The sequence below is a fragment of the Ovis canadensis genome, chromosome 17 (genome assembly GCF_042477335.2).
Source record: "Ovis canadensis isolate MfBH-ARS-UI-01 breed Bighorn chromosome 17, ARS-UI_OviCan_v2, whole genome shotgun sequence".
NCBI classification, from domain to species: domain Eukaryota; kingdom Metazoa; phylum Chordata; class Mammalia; order Artiodactyla; family Bovidae; genus Ovis; species Ovis canadensis.
In genome coordinates, this window is record NC_091261.1 from 71,172,720 (window position 1) to 71,186,176 (window position 13,457).

Here is a 13,457-nt window from a genome sequence, read left to right on the forward strand (position 1 = left end):
TTTTCCTTTCCCTCTTCATTTGCAGGGCTGTGGGGCTCCAAGCCAGAGCCCTGGGGTCTTCTGACTGGCTGTGTAAAATTTGCTCTGTGTGTTTTTTCTGGGAGGACTTTCTGATCTACATCTGGCAATTTCCAGAGTAGCCTGGAATCCAGGCAACACCACATGACTCTGACCGCCCTGCGAAGCTGAGCTTGTCCCTAGTTCCCTGGGAGGCAGGTGCCTCCTAACCCGTCGTAGCCCATACCAGGAATGTAACAGAAGTGAAAGCCAGATCCAGTGTGTCTCATCCAGTCTTTATAGTGGAGTGTCCCACCAACCCCAGCATCAGACCTTGGCGTCTGGGTAGGGCCCCTTGGGGACCAGGCTCCTAAGTTGCCATGGGTCCCAGGAACGATAGGGCTGAGGTCCATACCCTCCCTCCCCACTGCTCGTCCTCTTTCAGGCCATGTGGATTCTCCTGAAATAAGATTGCAGGCCTGACACGGAAGGAGGTGACTTTGGCACTGATCTCACTGACCCAGATGAAGGTACTAGAACATCCCCAGAGAGTGGTTTGCCACCTCCTGGTTTTGCTGTGCCAGCTCGGGCCCTGCATTCAGACCATTCTGAGTGACTTAACCTTCAATTCCTCAGTTTCCTCATCTTTAAAATGGGCTGGTGCTGACAGCGCCTCCGTCACAGGGGTGCTGGGAGACCCAGAGAGCTTCAGGGATCCACAGGATGAGACTCCGTCTGACACCTGGGTCTCGAGTCTTTCTTTGACCTTCATGCCTTACTGCCTTCCCTGTGTCCAAGAGAAAAAGCTCACAATCCACAGACCAAGCCCAAGAAAGCTAAGGAATATCATGGGAGCAGGGGGGTCAGGAAGCTGATGGTCTGAGAGAGCTGCAAGGGAAGAAACCAGCCACTCACCCAGCCATTTACAGGGAGACTACGGACCCTCCCTTCCTGCCTGCCCGCCCCAGCCTGGCCTCTCTGCCTCTCACCCTGGGGGCTTCCTGTCTGGAGTGGAAGGATCCCCCCACCATAAACAAATAGGAACAGTTGCTTCCACACCCCTAGAGATTTCAGGGTGCCCCGACACCCCACCTTCATGCCACTCCTGGCTCTCTTAGATGCCAACAGCAGACTCCACCCTTTCCTAGAAGCACCGCATTCTCCACACACAGCCATAAACTGGATCATAATAGGTGCAGTGGCAACCCCACACCACACTTACAATAAAATCTTCCTCTTTACCAAGACAAGAAGCCCCTGTCTCATCTGCCCTGCCCCTGACTTACGGCCCTCTGGCCCTCACAGCACAATCTACCCCAGGGCCTTTGCACTTGCTCTATCCTCTGCCTGGGACATCGCCCTTCCCCCACTTTTTTCCAGACTCTGTCCTTTCCCACTTCCACCCCACCTGCCACTTTCAGATCTTAGTCTAAGCTTCCCTCCCTCCCTCAGAGAGTCAGCCCCTGACCACCTTATCGCAAGCAGCACACACAGCTGGTCTCTCTGCCCAGCCCCTGCCCCCGCATCACTTCTCAACCCATCTTGTCGCTGAGAGGCATGGGGAGGGCCTGGAGTTTGAACTGGTGTCTCAGGAATACTGAGCCCCATCCCCACCCCTGCACCAGTTCTTTGCTGTGGCATACAGGCCTTGAGAACAAGGGACCAAGTGAAAGCATTTTACGGAAAAGGAATCCATCCAGTGAGTGCCGGGTGAACTGGAAGACTTCATGCCTTTGAGCCAAGGCAGTGGGGAGACTGATGGTCTCTGGGCTCACCTGGGAGGTGGAGCATAGGGGGCTTTCAGGGAGGGGCTTCAGGCGAGCTTGAGCAATCATGGGACGTCACTGGTCCCAAACCACTGCAGATCTCAGAGAGAGATTCCAGAAATAAAGCACAGAGGTCACGGCTGAAGAAGGATGAGCTGTCTGATCTTCATGTAGACAGACAGTCTCACCCCTTCCCAAAGGACCTGTGTCCTCCCAGATGGTCCAGGGAGAGCTAGGAAGAGCCCCTGATGGGGGCCAGGCTAGAGTAGGTGCCCAAGAGAGGGCAGGTGATGCCAAAAGCCCAGGGAGTGTGAGGGCAGTGGGGCCATCTGTATCTGGGCAAGGCCTCTGGGCTCGAGGTGTTGACACCTGGGGCCTGGATGGGAGAAAGAGAGGCAGCTGAGTCCCCTGAGCCTGGCAGGACAGACACCTCTGATGGATGAAGAGGGTCCCAGCCCTGCTGCAGAACACAAGGGGTCAGCCTGCAGGAGGGGGCAGGGGTCAGAACACATGGGCCCTGAGTCCAGGAAGGCCTGGTTTGGGATCTCAGCAATGCCACCCACTGCCTGTATGACCTCAGCACCTCTTGCCTTGATTCTCATATCTTTAAAATGGGTGTAAAGACAACCAGCCCTGCAGGATTTTTGTAAGGACTAACTAGAAGGTCTTCGATGGGAGATTCCCTGGTGCTTTGACTGCTGTGGCCCATTCAGTCCCTGGTGGGGGAACTGAGATCCTGCAAGATATGTGATGCAGCCAAAGGAAAAAGAAAAAAGGGATCCTGGAAGGAAAGGATTCAGCAGACTATTGGGCTTCTCTGGTGGTTCAGGTGGTATAGAATCTGCCTGCATTGCAGGAGACCCAGGTTCAATCCCTGGATCAGGAAGATCCCCTGGAGAAGGGAATGACTGCCCGCCCACTCCAGTATTCTTGCCTGGAGAATTCCATGGACAGAGGAGCCTGGCAGGCTATAGTCCATGGAGTCACAAAGAGTCGGACACAACTGAGCAACTAACACTTTGATTTTTCATACCTAGTGAACCGTAAGTAATGGGGAGTGAGTGAGTGATGGTCACGCAGTCATGTCTGACTCCTTGCGACCCCATGGACTGTAGCCTACCAGGTTCCTCTGTCCATGGGGATTCTCCAGACAAGAACACTGGAGTGGGTTGCCATTCCCTTTTCCATAAGTAACGGTAGTAGTAGTAGTAGTAATTATGATCCTTATTATTCAACAAAGAAAACTTATGGGGCTACACCCAGGAAATGCCTAAGGAAGTCAGTACCTCACGTGTACATGCCAGACCATCTGGGGCCACACTGGAGGCAGAGGCAGGACATGATAGGAAGGAGCCGTGGTATCCTGGAAGGCAGCCTGGAGGGGGTGCCCTCTGCCCAGCACTTACACAGTCACTCGTCACAGAGCCTACAGCAGACTCAGGAGGGGCCCACGATTGCCCCCTCCCCCAGGATCCACCGCCTAGGTGTTGCTGCGCTCATTCCTAACCCTTGCAATCCTGGGGTCACCCGTGGGCAGCAGCACCCCCACCAGTGTCGCCTGTACGCCAGGCTCAGGTCCTTGTGTCTGCTTCTGGGCCATCGCACAGACCCTAGCCGTTTAAAGAAAGGCCCTGGTCAGCATCCTGCCAGCAAAGGCCCTCAGCCTTGGGGTGATGCCAGGGTGTGAGGCCTGCCTCTTCCCTCCCGGGAGAGCCGAGCTGATGTCCTCCAGCAGGTTTGCACATCAGGCAGGGGCTGGCATGGAGGATCACGAGACCAGAGAGAACCCAGTCCGAGTGGAAGCACCTTGACCCCAGGAAGGATGCCAGGCACCTTGTGGTGACTATGGGGGTGGGAGGGAGGGCAGAGACCAGAGGCAGAGAGAGGCTGGTGCAGTAAGTCCTCAAAGCCAGCCGCTGCTGCGTCATTCACCCATTCATCCATTGCACACTGGGCGTCCCTGTGGGCTCAGCTCTGTGCTGGGTGCCCAGGATGGTCTGTATCCAGACAAGGGTCTCTCCCAGGCTGAGACCCACGAACCAGGCAGAAGACAAATCTCCAGCGGCCTTTGCCCCCGTGGTTTTTCCTCCTTTCCTTTCACGGCCTTCCTTGGGCTCTTTTGTCTTTTGTGGCAGGACCCGTCCCTCCCAGCGCCCGCCCGAGCTCCGCAGCCTCTAGGAAGGGATTAGTGCAAGCCGAGCATGCAGGCTTTGGTGAACAGAGCCGAGTTTGGTTTCAACATCTAATTCAATTTGTTCTGCCGAGATTGAAATATGAAATGGTTGCCAGTCAAACGTTCAAAGGACGGCGAAGGGAGAGTGAGCGCCTGCTGAAATTTAAATTTTAATGAAAATGACTTTAACCCTTTGGTACTCCTCGCAGAAATGGAACACGTGCTCCCATCCCACAAAAAAAGAAAAAAAAAAAGCCTCGGGTTCTCTCTGCTGAGCTTCATTAATAATATGCGATCATTTTTTTAAGCAGTATTAATAATAGCAGATTAATAGAATCCTGGCTTAATAATAATCTGTTCTCTCATGTTGCCCCAGCTGTTGAAATAAGCACCTTCCCCAAGCTGACTTTTTCTAACTCTACACTGGACAGTCCAGGCTCCCCTGTTAGAATGGCCCTCATAACACCTGAGCGCCTTCCTGGCACCTGTGCTATGCTTAGCTGCTCCGCTGTGTCCGACTCTGTGACCCCATGGACTGTATAGCCCACCTGGCTCCTCTGACCGTGGGATTCTCCAGGCAAGAATACTGGAGTGGGTTGCCATTTCCTTCTCCAATGCATGAGAGTGAAAATTGAAAGTAAAGTCGCTCAGTCGTGTCCAACTCTTCAAGACCCCAACAGGCCCCTCCATCCATGGGATTTTCCAGGCAAGAGTACTGGAGGTGCTTGTAAATATCTGATGAAGGAATGGATGCCACTTGATCCAGCCACTGTGAAAGGGAAATTTATGAGATGCACAGAAAAGGAGCATCAGAGGGACAGGTGACGTGCCCCCAGGTGACACGGCGCAAGGGGCTGCCTGTGGGACACGCCCAGCTCCGCACTTTTCTGCCTGAGGCAGCACATGCTCGCCGGAGAGCCTGGCCCTGTGTGGGTTGCAAATGCACGCCCTCCTCTCCTCGCCCTGTGGCGGGGGTGGACGGCACTCCTGTCCCCATTTTACAGATGAGGAGCTTGAGGCACAGGAAGGAAGGCCGACATGTGCCAGAACTCCAAACCCAACCTCAGGGCAGCTGGAATGAAAGCCATCAAATCACTTTCCCCCCAGTGAGGCTCTTCTTGCTCAGCATCTACTTGCCATGAACCCCTAACAGGCTTTTTGATATTGTTTTTAACACCATCAAACGCCATCAACCCCCACTACACGGGAGCTTTTTGGAGGCTCAGTGTGGCTGTGGAGGGCACCAAGGTAGAGAGTCAGGGTGATGGGGCACCCCCTGAGACTCCCGGAGGACAGTCGGCTCCCGAGGGCAGAGCCCGTGGCCTCATCCCTGGGGGCTCCTGTTGCTGCAGAGCCAAGGAGAGGACTGAACCCGGAACACCTGGGCACGTGCATCCCACAGGTGTTTACTGAGGCATCTGTGCACCACGCCCAGCCCTGGGTGCTGGAGGCAACCGTCCAGGGTCCCCAGGAGCTGTCAGTGGAATGTGGAGAGACAGCAAGCACATGTTTTCGCCTTTGGTGCCCCTGAGGCTACTATCCATGCGGAGGTGTCTGGAGGGGCTAAGGGAGGGCTCCCCGAGGAGGTGGTGTGAGAGCGGAGGGGGTAAGTGGCAGGGCAGTGGAAGTAAGGTCCCTGGGGTGGGAGAGCCCACTGCGCAGGCTCATTTTGGTTTGGGGAGTGGGTTACAGCCCTTGCAGTAATCCAGGAGAGATGTGGCAGCTTTGACCAATGGAAGAGGTGACAAGGTCCCAGAAAGTGAAGCCCAGCGGACAGGTTAGAGGTCTGGCTGCAGGCTCTGTGGAGGCATGCTTGGGGACTTTAGCAACTGGAAGAAAGAAGGCAGCATGTGCTGAGACAGGCCAAGTGCAGGAGCTGGCCCAGAGGGAAGCCAGGAGTTGGGTTTTTGATGTATTTGGTTGGAGACAGCTGTCAGGTGGAGATGGAGAGCTTCCTGGTGGATGTGTATCTCTAGTTCAGGGGAGAGGGCTGGGTCAAAGGCATACTGGAAAATCATGTTTTTCCCTTTAAGAAATCCAAAAAGCAGTGTGGTACTCAGAGCCCCATGCAGGAAGAGCTGGGATGTCCTCCCTTGGAGCTCACCAGTTCCTAGTTCATTTTGAAGCTACTTTTATAGTGTTCCAAACTCTTTGGGTCACAGGACCCCTTTTTCCAAGCAAAAGCCTCAGGCAGAACTCCAATGGAGAAAACAGAGAAAATAGAACCGCTGTCTTCAAAGTCAGGCAGGATACAGGGTCTGGCCCCCACTACCTGAGTGGGCAGAAAACTACTGATATATATGTCTCATGAAGCACTGGCTTCCCTGGTGGCTCAGATGGTAAAGCGTCTGCCTGCAATGTGGGAGACCAGGGTTCAATCCCTGGGTCGGGAAGATGCCCTGGAGAAGGAAATGGCAACCCACTCCAGTATTCTTGCTTGGAAAATCCCATACGGAGGAGCGTGGCGGGCTACAATCCATGGGGTTGAAAAGAGTCATACACGACTGAGCGACTAACACTCACTTTGGTGAAGCATGGAATACAGGCTTCCGTGGCATAAGTGCTAAGTTACTCCTGCTGCTGCTGCTGCTGCTGCTGCTGCTGCTGCTGCTGCTGCTGCTGCTGCTGCTAAGTCGCTCCAGTCGTGTCCAACTCTGTGCGACCCCATAGACGCAGCCCACCAGGCTCCACCGTCCCTGGGATTCTCCAGGCAAGAACACTGGAGTGGGTTGCCATGCCCTCCTCCAGGGGATCTTTCTGACCCAGGGATTGAACCCATGTCTTCTGTGGCTCCTGCCTTACAAGCTGGTTCTTTACCACTGAGCCACCAGAAGACCCCTTCCATGGCACACGAGATTATTTTAGGCAGTCCCTGAGCTTTTATTTTTTTAACTTATGGGTTTATTTTCTCATGTATGTTACACAGCTAGCTCATGAAACCAATGGTTTTGCTAAACTGTAAGAAGCAGGTTAAAAAAATGAATTTGTATAAAGAAAATTCTTAAGAACATGAATGTGATATAAAGAAGTGGTAGAGAAGGAACATGAGTGACCTAAACCAAGAGTCTGTATGCTGCAGCCCGTGGACCAGATCAAGCCGCTGCCTGTTTCTGTAAATAAAGTTTTATTGTCACACAGCCACACTCATTGGCTTCCAGATGGTCTAGACTGCCTTCCTGCTGATTCAGCAGAGCTGAGTAGTTATTAATACAACAGAGACTGTATGGCCTGCAAAGCCCAAAATATTTACTGTCTGGCCCTCTTCGTCAAGTCTGTCTGATCTAAAGCAAGCCCTTCCAATCTTACAGCTCAGCAAGCCAGCGCCAGAGAGGGTGGGTGGCTTCCCCGAGGTCACACCGCAGCATTGCTCCCCATTCTGTGCCTTTCTCACTCTGCTGCCTCTGCCCAGACCCCGCCAGGCTCCCCAGGCTGGAACCCCAGCTCTGCTGCTGACCTACAGCACAACCTTGAGCTTGCTCCTCGACCTCTCTGAACCTCAGTCTTCTCATCCATGAACTGAGGACGACAGCCCTACGACTCCCGAGGTTGAGAGGATCAAACGGGTACAGTGTGATCCCTGCCACGTGGCAAGCCCTAGACAAGCAGGCACTGTCGTTACCCCCAGTCCCCTAGGAGCAGACGTGCTCCCCGAGCCCGGGCACACTCTCGCCATCACCCACCACCCAGCACAAGCCCCAAGCCCAGGACCTTCTGGCTCAGCAACAAAATAAGAGAGGCCTTGCGATCTAATTAGAGCATCGCCAGAAGCCAGGGCTACATCCCCTCCAGCTTCCTTAATAGACCCCATTTCCCCTTAATTGCAGCTTTCATGAAAACGATCCTCTGGGGCTGCAGTGCCCCATCCTTGGGCTCAGGCCAACAGCAAACATTTCTCTGTGGTCGTGCAGATTTCTGGATGGCAGCTGCTCCTTCCTTCCCTGGGAACTGTCAGGAGCCCTTCCCTTCTCCTGGTCCCCTGAAAAGATTCCAGGCCACAATGCTTCCACCACCTTGCACATCTGGGTGTCACCCCACAACACAGGGCTGAGTCTCATCTGAGACGAGGCAGGTAAGGAAACAGGCTTGAGGACTGAAGGGAGCCTCCCACCCCTAATACTCCAGAAAGGTGCTGGAACAAGGCAGGTCTCCTTCCCTCCAGGCATCTACACTGGCCACCGCCCCACAGTCAAAGTTTTGACTGCTTGGGAGAAGGAAGGACGCTTGAGAAGACATAGCCCAAAACACTGGTTCCTCTACTGATTCTCCAACTGCGCTCCCCAGAGGAGCTAGGATGTGGGGCTCCTCCCGCTCCAGGATTTCTACTCTCGAGTTCTACGCCCAGCCCTTGTGGAATAAACATGTCACCGCAACAGTTTTGAGCTGCGAGACCTTCTGTATACCCTGAGATGCTTAGCCAGCTTCTCCTGGTGCTCAACTGAAGAACAGGAGCCAGCTAGGAATATAGCCAGCTGTGGTGACCTTGCAGACACACGGTGTAGCAGTTAGAGTGTATGTCCTCTTGTTGTGACAAACCCCAAAATCCACGGTTTTAAAGCAGATGGAGGCTGACTCAAGGAAGCTGTCTTCTCGTCTCCGCCACGCTGCGCTCAATCGCTCAGTTGAGTCCGATATTTGCGACCCCGTGGACTGTAGCCCACCAAGCTCCTCTCTGTCCATGAGATTCTCCAGGCAAGAATACTGGAGTGGGTTGCCATTTCCTCCTCCAGGGGATCTTCCCAACCCAAGGATCGGACCAGGATCGCCTGTGTCGGGAGGTGGATTCGTTACCACTTGGCCCCCTGGGAAGCCCCCCGGCCATCCTATGTGTGGCTGAATGTGGTCCTCACCATGTCTTCTCACAAGACTTTCAGGCGATTCCTGGCCAGGAAACAAAAGCAGAATCATCCCATTCTCCAGTGGATTTGAATGAAAACTGGTAATAAAATCAGGTACGACCCCAAGAGAAGACATTGGAGAAGAACCAGGCTGGGTTATAAGGAGCCTCGCATAGGAAGTGACACCCACATATGTGGTGTCCAGGTCACTTGTGTCTGATCACATCACAGTAGAGAGAACGTCACTACTGTCTGAACAGGCACGTGTGTCTTATGGGACAGATGGGAAGGCTGTTTCTCTCGTCGGTGTTGCTCAATGAGGGCTTTGGCTTAGTGATAAACATGTGAGAGCTTTTGTTGAAAAAAAAAAAAAGGAAGCCTTCAAGAGCTTGTCCGCAAGTGTGGGGTTCCCACCAAGTCACTGACCTTAAATTGAACTCATGTAAACTAATACCAGGGTTTAAATTCACTTATGTTTATAATCATGTCATGTCGGTTCATACATATATTTTGGAATCATGTCATGAGAATTTATTATGTGTAAATTCATCAAAGACGAACATGCCTGTTCGGGCTGAAGTATTTCCATGCTACCAAGTCAATGTCAGTGTGTGGAATTATGTTTTTGCTTGTTTTTTGTTTAAAGCCTTTAATTAATCTTTAAAAATTGTTCTATAATAAATACCCGTTTTCATGTTTGAAAAAAAAAAAAAAGGTCGTCCCTAGTCCAGCCTCTGGAGAAGCAGGCCATTCAGAGACTCTTTAAATTGCTAAAATCAGGAAAGTTCTAGCCAGGCAGGTGAGTCTGGCCTCCTTGATGTATCTTCTCACTTCAGGAGCGTTTGTGCTGCCAAGGGACCCAGATGGAGCTCATCAAGCCCCCAGGTGTCAGTGGACCAGCAAGTTTATAGCCTCCTGCCAGAAGGGTCTGTGCTCTTTGCCCTCTGATCTCACAGCTGGGTGGGCCCCAGCACTGCCTGGGGTCACTGGGAGATTCCCTCCAAGTGGGGGAGGCTCAATCCCAATCCTCCTCAAAGGGGAGCCGACCCTTCCCCACAGTGTCTCATCCTACGTGTGAGACATGGTTCCCATCCCCCCATTTTTTAAAAAGCCCCCAGGTTCTTTCACCACCCAGATCCAGTTCATTCCGGTTCCCAAGACTCAGTCCGTTCAAAGCCCGTTTTCTCTGGGAAACATTTCAATTTGAAAATCGGAGTTTGGGGTTTAGCCTCTGCAGCCTGGCTCCTGTCCAATCCCTAGGTCACCTGCCCTGGCCTTTGGAAGCTGGTAATCTGGGTGGGGGGCAGTGAGGGGAGAGAGGGAGTGTTGCAAAGTGGTTCCACCTGGTTCCTGCTTGGAGAGGCCAGACTTGAACTTCCTAGGGTCTGGAAACCATCTGGCTACTCCCCACCGTCTGCCCAGGCCCTCCTCTCTGCCACCATCCAGACTGGAAAGCCCTGCTTCACTCCCAGTCCGTCCATGGCCGGGGATGGACAGCTGTGAGTCGGGGGCCCTGCTGCGTGTGGGGCAGCTCAGGTCCCCGTATCCTCAGAGCAGCCGCCTCCCCAAGGCAGAGTCATGTGGCAGCTGAGGTTTCAGACGTATCCACTCATGAATATCAATCAGGCCTGGTAATTCACAGTAAGTGGGCTCCAGATTGACTAATAAGCAAGGCTTTCACCCCAAACCAGGGCCCAGGGAAGGAGAGTGCAGGCGGCAGGCAGGTGTGGTCACGATGTGACCAGAATCGGGAAACCTGACGGCAGGACAGCAGACGGTAAGATGGTCCACGCGTGGCCGCTCACACCTTCACGGGGCTGCCAGATGGCTTGGGGAGTAAGGGATCCCCTTACACAGCAGCCAGCACCCGGGGGGAGCTGGGGGCAGGTCCTGGACCCTGGACCCAGAGCACGTGAAAGGGCTGGGGAGAGGGGATGGGGTCTTTTGAAGATGATGGCACCCACGCTGCCATCATTGAGGGTGGCTGCCAGGAATGGAGGGTGTGGGACCCTGAATGAGAGCCAGGTCAACGTCTCTTGGGGATGTCCTGACCATGGTCACGGGAACCAACCGGAGATCCCAGGAGAGACATGTTGCCAGGGGCAGACCGTCTTGGGAAAACTGAGACTCAGCACCAAGTGAGGAAGGCCTGGTCCTGAGAGCTGTGGGCACATCCCATGAGCACCCGGCTCACCCACCCTCCCCACAGCCCGAGGTCTGTGAATCTGAATCAGGCACAACTGAGTGGGAAGGGCCAGACTGCTGGCTGGACCCCAGCTCGCCAGCTTACAATGAACTCTGTGACCTCGGGGCCAGATGGCCTGGTCTTTTTGTGCCTCAGTCTCCTCTTCTGTAAAATGGGGATGACAGGAGCACCCACCTTGGAGGAGTCAGTGAGCGAGCCTTGGTGGGTGATCACCCCGCTGTGTGACTCAGGCTGGACACTGAACCTCTCTGAGCGCTGACCCCATTTGTAGGCTGAAAGAGGCATAAAGCCCCTGGCACATGGTGGGCCTTGGGAGATCCTTCTTTCCTTCCCTCGACCTCCCCTACTGTGGTCTTGGCTCATCCACCATGCTAAATGACCATCAGCACCACTGCCCTAACAATGGATCTATTTACTTAATCCTTCACCCCCTCACAAGATGGGCACCATGATCACCATCCTCACCTCCAGTTGAGGAATCAGAAACCCAGAGAGGTTAACTGCCGTGCCCAAGACCACACAGCTCCAAGGTGAGCCAGAGTTGGAAGCAGGCGGCCGACTCCAAGATGTGCTGCTCCCCACCCAGCCCTGATCCTCCGTGCCTGCCTCTGCCTGCTGTCTCTCAAATGTGGGAACACAGCCCCGCCCGTCTGAGAAAGCCTTGGTGAGGCTCTGAGCCTCCCTTCCTGCTTGTTCTTGTTAGCTGGAATCTTCCCTCCAGCCAGGCTGATGGCAGCCAGAGCCCGTCCCTTTTCCTCTTGTACCTGGAGTGTTTAGATTTTATATACATACATACATATATATATATATATATATATATATATATATATATATATATATTTGGCTGCTCCAGGTCTTAGTTGTGGCATGCAAGATCTTTAGCTGTGGCATGCAGGATCTAATTCCCCGACCAGGGATCAAACCCAGGCTCCTTGCATTGGGAGCACAGTCTTAGCCACTGGGGCTTCCCAGATGGTGCTAGTGGTAAAGAACCTGCCTGCAAAGGCAGGAGACGCAACAGATGCAGGTTCGATTCTTGGATCGGGAAGATCCCCAGATCGGGAGGATCCCCTGGAGGAGGGCATGGCAATCCACTCCAGTGTTCTTGCCTGGGGCAGAGGAGCCTGGCGTGCTACACGATCCATAGGGTCCCAAACAGCTGGACAGGACTGGAGTGACTTCGCACACACAGTCTTAGCCACTGGACCACCAGAGAAGCCCGAGTGCTTGAACTTTTAAACAGAGCTCATGGAGGCCTGCAGAGACTACATCCTTCACTTCTCTGGGGTCCTGCCACCTTGGTGCCACAGTCCCTAACTGTTAGGATGCAATCTGTTCAAGAAGCAGCACCTGCCCTCCTGCCCTCTCTTCACCATGGGTGTGGGGGCATCATCGGTATTCAGACTCCCATCGAGAACCTGCGCTCTGTCTCCAAAGGCAGTCAGTTCTGCCAGGGATGGTGGTCAACCCAGAGTAAGGACTTGAGTGATTTGCAGCCCACATTGGAAGACCCTGAGCCTCCTGGGCACACCCATGACAGAGTCTCAGGGCTGAGGTCTGAGTCCTAATGACTCAGCCGTCTTTCTTTAAGAGCTCAGTCCTGGACCTGGGGATTCAATGAAACAGTTCAGTCTAGTGATCAATGACTGAATCCTCACCACAGCTCTGCAGCCCACGGGCACTGCTCTTTCCCTCCATTTTGCAGATGGGAAAACTGAGGCTCGGGGCTATGTCAGAGACATCCCTGGAATCTCCTGGCTCCTTAGAGGCTGGAGTCTTCCTGCCGGGTCTTCTTGACATTCATCCACAAGCCCCAGACCACTAGCCAAGGGCTTTGAGAGAGAAGGTTGACTGGCACTTTCCCCAGGCCAGGTCCCAGGGTCCACGGAGAGGAGGGGCAGACAGCCTCCCTCGGGCCCCATGGGCTGGGCAGGAGCTGACGGTTCGGACTGTGGCAGCTGAGACTGCTGAGCAGGGGGATCCCCTGGGGACACTGGTGATCTTCCCAGTTCTGATGAGGTGTGTGTGTGTCTGTGCATCCAGTGTGCAAAGGACAGGGAAGCCAGGCACACATACTCTGCGTCGTCCAGAGCTTAGCTTTGGCTTCAGAAATCTGTGTGCCCTGCACAAGCCGCTGCCTCTGCTGCCCAGACAGCAACCAGGACACATTTCCAGCGTCCTCTGGGCCCCTGCCCACCACTCTGATTGAGGCTGTTTCTCTGATTCAGGACAACAAACCGGTGGTTTACAGACCACAGCCTCTGTGACCCAAGGAGGTGAAGAGGTCAGATGCCTTCATCACAAAGTCTGGGTCCATCCCTGAAAGGCCTGTAATATAAGATCAGGCAGAGGGAAGGGCTGGAGACCAAAGCAAGGAGAGGACACCAGAAGTGGACAGGCGGAACGCTTTCACACGGGCTCGGGGCCGACTCGCTGAGGCAACAGTCACCCACCATCCCCGGGGCCTCGTGACGACCGGC

The 13,457-nt window shown here is 54.0% G+C and overlaps 1 pseudogene; it reads left to right on the plus strand.

Annotated features, from left to right (window-relative positions):
• The first annotated feature begins 7,844 nt into the window (after nt 1-7,844).
• On the plus strand, nt 7,845-9,075 carry LOC138422801 (large ribosomal subunit protein eL39-like; annotated as a pseudogene).
• The last annotated feature ends 4,382 nt before the right edge of the window (nt 9,076-13,457 follow it).